This window comes from Schistocerca piceifrons, unplaced genomic scaffold (genome assembly GCF_021461385.2).
Source record: "Schistocerca piceifrons isolate TAMUIC-IGC-003096 unplaced genomic scaffold, iqSchPice1.1 HiC_scaffold_1323, whole genome shotgun sequence".
Lineage (NCBI taxonomy): Eukaryota > Metazoa > Arthropoda > Insecta > Orthoptera > Acrididae > Schistocerca > Schistocerca piceifrons.
In genome coordinates, this window is record NW_025727151.1 from 1304 (window position 1) to 7500 (window position 6197).

The 6197-nt window shown below is 57.6% G+C and overlaps 2 non-coding genes and 1 pseudogene across 2 annotated transcripts; all 3 read left to right on the forward strand.

Moving 5' to 3' along the window:
* The first annotated feature begins 2526 nt into the window (after positions 1–2526).
* Positions 2527–4435, forward strand: LOC124732152. Its single transcript, XR_007008575.1, has one exon. It is a non-coding gene; the product is annotated as a small subunit ribosomal RNA (ribosomal RNA).
* Positions 4436–4787: 352 nt separating this feature from the next.
* On the forward strand, positions 4788–4942 carry LOC124732145. Its single transcript, XR_007008571.1, has one exon. It is a non-coding gene; the product is annotated as a 5.8S ribosomal RNA (ribosomal RNA).
* A 188-nt stretch (positions 4943–5130) lies between these two features.
* The window catches only part of LOC124732148, a 4224-nt pseudogene continuing 3157 nt past the window's right edge, over positions 5131–6197 (forward strand).

Genomic DNA, 6197 nt, shown 5'->3' on the forward strand with positions numbered 1-6197 from the left:
CATGTTGTCCCCTAACCTAACCCATGTTGTCCCCTAACCTAACCCATGTTGTGCCTTAACCTAACCCATGTTGTCCCCTAACCTAACCCATGTTGTCCCCTAACCTAACCCATGTTGTCCCCTAACCTAACCCATGTTGTCCCCTAACCTAACCCATGTTGTCCCCTAACCTAACCCATGTTGTCCCCTAACCTAACCCATGTTGTCCCCTAACCTAACCCATGTTGTCCCCTAACCTAACCCATGTTGTGCCCTAACCTAACCCATGTTGTCCCCTAACCTAACCCATGTTGTGCCTTAACCTAACCCATGTTGTGCCTTAACCTAACCCATGTTGTCCCCTAACCTAACCCATGTTGTCCCCTAACCTAACCCATGTTGTGCCTTAACCTAACCCATGTTGTGCCGTAACCTAACCCATGTTGTGCCTTAACCTAACCCATGTTGTGCCTTAACCTAACCCATGTTGTGCCTTAACCTAACCCATGTTGTGCCTTAACCTAACCCATGTTGTGCCTTAACCTAACCCACGTTGTCCCCTAACGTAACCCACGTTGTCCCCTAACGTAACCCACGTTGTCCCCTAACGTAACCCACGTTGTCCCCTAACGTAACCCACGTTGTCCCCTAACGTAACCCACGTTGTCCCCTAACGTAACCCACGTTGTCCCCTAACGTAACCCACGTTGTCGCCTATCGTAACCCACGTTGTCGCCTAAACCTGCTCTGTAATTGTTATACGACTCGTTCAATTAGTGTAGTGTTGCCCACCCGCAACCCTCGCAATATAGTTCGCTACTCGCACTGCCCGCTCCCCTGTGTATCGCTTCATGTTAAACACCTTGCAAGTCTTGCTGACTTTCCACATGCTCCTGCTGTACACTGTAATGTGGATGGCAGCAGGGCGTACATGCCGCCCCCCCCCCCCCCCCCCACCTCTCCCCACGTCCCCACCTTGCCCCCTGCCTTCGCAAGGTGGTTGGTGACAAGTTTGCATGTTCAATGCCCTTCGCATGCGACGTACGCAGGCTACGTTGTGGTGCGGCCTGTGTCAACTGTCCGCTGATGTCGTACGCGTGAACCACAATCTGTACTGCACATTCGTCCTTATGTACTGAATGATACATCGTGGCACATGTGTGACCGTACAACGACTGCGCCCAAAAACGGCGGGACCATACAGTGCAAATATTGTGCACGCAGCTACGTGTCGTCTCCCTATGAGAGCTGGATTGCAGTGTGGTACGCCATAGAGACGTGTGGGAGGAACGGACGCCGTGGATGGCGATCAGCATGAGCTGTCTGTTGATGTATTCGGACCTAGTCGTCTCTCCTCACACACCGTGATGGCATGGTGCAGCGCGTTCCATATCTGCGACATGCTACAGAAGCCGGTTGACAGTCGTTCGAGCAATGGACATCGCATACGTACGGGGGCCACCTTCCACGTATTGTCTAGGCGTGCACATTTTGTTGCGTGTATGTGGGCAGACGTAGTGTGGCGTGACACCTGACACAGGCATGCAATAATGGTTGAAGTTGCAAATGGCGATGGACGCCTACGTTTTCTGGTGAAGTTACGCAAATGAAGAAATGGTAACCCGTTGTGGTGCGGTTGTTCTCGCTAGGGGTGAATCGGTGATGGCGACGATAGGTTGAGGTACTAACCGGTTGTTCCAGCGATACCCACCATGCCGACGAAACTGAACGGCATCTGGGTGTGAAGCGATACGCGGCGGTGGCTGGGTGGGACCGTCCCCGGCCGGTGAGGGGGCGCCTCCCGGCGTGCTGGCCGCGCGGTGCGTGGGCGCACGCGCTACAGCCGGCTGGTGGGGGCGGCCAGTGGCAGGCGCGCCGGCCGACGGACGCGGCAGGCGTCGCAGCTGCGCGCCGGCGCACCCTGCGCGCGGCGCCGTGCGGCCAAAGTAGGTCCTCGCGGGCCCGGTGCGAAGCGCGGTGGACATCTGCAGTGTGCTGGTCCGATTGAGGACTGTGTGCGTTGAGGATGCGCCGCCGCCCGGCGCTCGGCGCCGCGACGCCGTCTGCTGCTCGGTCGCCCCAGCGGTTCTCGCTGGTGGTTTGTATCGCAGCTGTGCGGATGTGTTGGCGTGTGCGCTGTGCTGGGAGAGTTCGCTTCGGCACCCAAGTGGGGCTTTTGTCCTTCTGTGGCGCTGGCGTTGGAGCTGCCGGTCACCGTAGGTGGCGCGTGTTGTCTCCCGCCGGCAATGCCACGACAGCACGCTCCCGGGCCTCTGTCGGCAGCGGCAAGCTCAGTTGGGAGCACGGGTGGTCGCACCGAAAGCGTCTACTCGCCTAACTCCGGGCGATTGCGCCTCTCTCGAACCCGACCAAGTACTTGGGACGGCGCTGCGCGCCGCCGGGACCTGAGAGGGTTTCGAGGTGTATTGTGCAGGGGAGCTCAGCCTCCTCCTGTTTGCAGAATGATTGAGCGGACGCTTGCGTGTTCGCGCGGGCCCCCGGGACACACTCCCGGGCGGCCGGCTGCTCAGCTCTAGTTGACGCAGCTCCCTGGTTGATCCTGCCAGTAGTCATATGCTTGTCTCAAAGATTAAGCCATGCATGTCTCAGTACAAGCCGCATTAAGGTGAAACCGCGAATGGCTCATTAAATCAGTTATGGTTCCTTAGATCGTACCCACGTTACTTGGATAACTGTGGTAATTCTAGAGCTAATACATGCAAACAGAGTCCCGACCAGAGATGGAAGGGACGCTTTTATTAGATCAAAACCAATCGGTCGGCTCGTCCGGTCCGTTTGCCTTGGTGACTCTGAATAACTTTGGGCTGATCGCACGGTCCTCGTACCGGCGACGCATCTTTCAAATGTCTGCCTTATCAACTGTCGATGGTAGGTTCTGCGCCTACCATGGTTGTAACGGGTAACGGGGAATCAGGGTTCGATTCCGGAGAGGGAGCCTGAGAAACGGCTACCACATCCAAGGAAGGCAGCAGGCGCGCAAATTACCCACTCCCGGCACGGGGAGGTAGTGACGAAAAATAACGATACGGGACTCATCCGAGGCCCCGTAATCGGAATGAGTACACTTTAAATCCTTTAACGAGTATCTATTGGAGGGCAAGTCTGGTGCCAGCAGCCGCGGTAATTCCAGCTCCAATAGCGTATATTAAAGTTGTTGCGGTTAAAAAGCTCGTAGTTGGATTTGTGTCCCACGCTGTTGGTTCACCGCCCGTCGGTGTTTAACTGGCATGTATCGTGGGACGTCCTGCCGGTGGGGCGAGCCGAAGGCGTGCGACCGCCCCGTGCGTGCTCGTGCGTCCCGAGGCGGACCCCGTTGAAATCCTACCAGGGTGCTCTTTATTGAGTGTCTCGGTGGGCCGGCACGTTTACTTTGAACAAATTAGAGTGCTTAAAGCAGGCAAGCCCGCCTGAATACTGTGTGCATGGAATAATGGAATAGGACCTCGGTTCTATTTTGTTGGTTTTCGGAACCCGAGGTAATGATTAATAGGGACAGGCGGGGGCATTCGTATTGCGACGTTAGAGGTGAAATTCTTGGATCGTCGCAAGACGAACAGAAGCGAAAGCATTTGCCAAGTATGTTTTCATTAATCAAGAACGAAAGTTAGAGGTTCGAAGGCGATCAGATACCGCCCTAGTTCTAACCATAAACGATGCCAGCCAGCGATCCGCCGCAGTTCCTCCGATGACTCGGCGGGCAGCCTCCGGGAAACCAAAGCTTTTGGGTTCCGGGGGAAGTATGGTTGCAAAGCTGAAACTTAAAGGAATTGACGGAAGGGCACCACCAGGAGTGGAGCCTGCGGCTTAATTTGACTCAACACGGGAAACCTCACCAGGCCCGGACACCGGAAGGATTGACAGATTGATAGCTCTTTCTTGATTCGGTGGGTGGTGGTGCATGGCCGTTCTTAGTTGGTGGAGCGATTTGTCTGGTTAATTCCGATAACGAACGAGACTCTAGCCTGCTAACTAGTCGCGTGACATCCTTCGTGCTGTCAGCGATTACTTTTCTTCTTAGAGGGACAGGCGGCTTCTAGCCGCACGAGATTGAGCAATAACAGGTCTGTGATGCCCTTAGATGTTCTGGGCCGCACGCGCGCTACACTGAAGGAATCAGCGTGTCTTCCTAGGCCGAAAGGTCGGGGTAACCCGCTGAACCTCCTTCGTGCTAGGGATTGGGGCTTGCAATTGTTCCCCATGAACGAGGAATTCCCAGTAAGCGCGAGTCATAAGCTCGCGTTGATTACGTCCCTGCCCTTTGTACACACCGCCCGTCGCTACTACCGATTGAATGATTTAGTGAGGTCTTCGGACTGGTACGCGGCATTGACTCTGTCGTTGCCGATGCTACCGGAAAGATGACCAAACTTGATCATTTAGAGGAAGTAAAAGTCGTAACAAGGTTTCCGTAGGTGAACCTGCGGAAGGATCATTACCGACTAGACTGCATGTCTTTCGATGTGCGTGTCGTGTCGCGCAACACGCTACCTGTACGGCTCGCAGTAGCCGTGCGCCGCGTGCGGAACCACGCGTGCCTCTCAAAACTAGCGGCAATGTTGTGTGGTACGAGCGCTGAAGCGCTGGAGCGGCTGGCCTGCGGCACCTGGCGCCTGGCGCCGGTTTTGAATGACTTTCGCCCGAGTGCCTGTCCGCTCCGGTGTGGAGCCGTACGACGCCCGTCGGCCGTGAGGCCGTTGGACACAGAACGCTGGAACAGGGGCCGCCACACGCCTCACTCCCGCCTATGCGACCGTCTCGAAAGAGACGGCGGAAACTTGAGAAAAGATCACCCAGGACGGTGGATCACTCGGCTCGTGGGTCGATGAAGAACGCAGCAAATTGCGCGTCGACATGTGAACTGCAGGACACATGAACATCGACGTTTCGAACGCACATTGCGGTCCATGGATTCCGTTCCCGGGCCACGTCTGGCTGAGGGTCGGCTACGTATACTGAAGCGCGCGGCGTTTGCCCCGCTTCGCAGACCTGGGAGTGTCGCGGCCGCCTGTGGGGCCGGCCGCGTCTCCTCAAACGTGCGATGCGCGCCCGTCGCCTGGCGGTTCGCATACCGGTACTTTCTCGGTAGCGTGCACAGCCGGCTGGCGGTGTGGCGTGCGACACCTCGTACAACGACCTCAGAGCAGGCGAGACTACCCGCTGAATTTAAGCATATTACTAAGCGGAGGAAAAGAAACTAACAAGGATTCCCCCAGTAGCGGCGAGCGAACAGGGAAGAGTCCAGCACCGAACCCCGCAGGCTGCCGCCTGTCGTGGCATGTGGTGTTTGGGAGGGTCCACTACCCCGACGCCTCGCGCCGAGCCCAAGTCCAACTTGAATGAGGCCACGGCCCGTAGAGGGTGCCAGGCCCGTAGCGGCCGGTGCGAGCGTCGGCGGGACCTCTCCTTCGAGTCGGGTTGCTTGAGAGTGCAGCTCCAAGTGGGTGGTAAACTCCATCTGAGACTAAATATGACCACGAGACCGATAGCGAACAAGTACCGTGAGGGAAAGTTGAAAAGAACTTTGAAGAGAGAGTTCAAAAGTACGTGAAACCGTTCTGGGGTAAACGTGAGAAGTCCGAAAGGTCGAACGGGTGAGATTCACGCCCATCCGGCCACTGGCCTCCGCCCTCGGCAGATGGGGCCGGCCGCCCGCGCGGAGCAATCCGCGGCGGGGTCGTGTCCGGTTGCCTTTCCACTCGCCGCGGGGTGGGGCCGTTCCGGTGTGCGGTGGGCCGCACTTCTCCCCTAGTAGGACGTCGCGACCCGCTGGGTGCCGGCCTACGGCCCGGGTGCGCAGCCTGTCCTTCCGCGGGCCTCGGTTCGCGTCTGTTGGGCAGAGCCCCGGTGTCCTGGCTGGCTGCCCGGCGGTATATATCTGGAGGAGTCGATTCGCCCCTTTGGGCGCTCGGGCTCCCGGCAAGCGCGCGCGGTTCTTCCCGGATGACGGACCTACCTGGCCCGGCCCCGGACCCGCGCCGCTGTTGGCTCGGGATGCTCTCGGGCGGAATAATCGCTCCCGTCAGCGGCGCTTCAGCTTTGGACAATTTCACGACCCGTCTTGAAACACGGACCAAGGAGTCTAACATGTGCGCGAGTCATTGGGCTGTACGAAACCTAAAGGCGTAATGAAAGTGAAGGTCTCGCCTTGCGCGGGCCGAGGGAGGATGGGGCTTCCCCGCCCTTCACGGGGCGGCGGC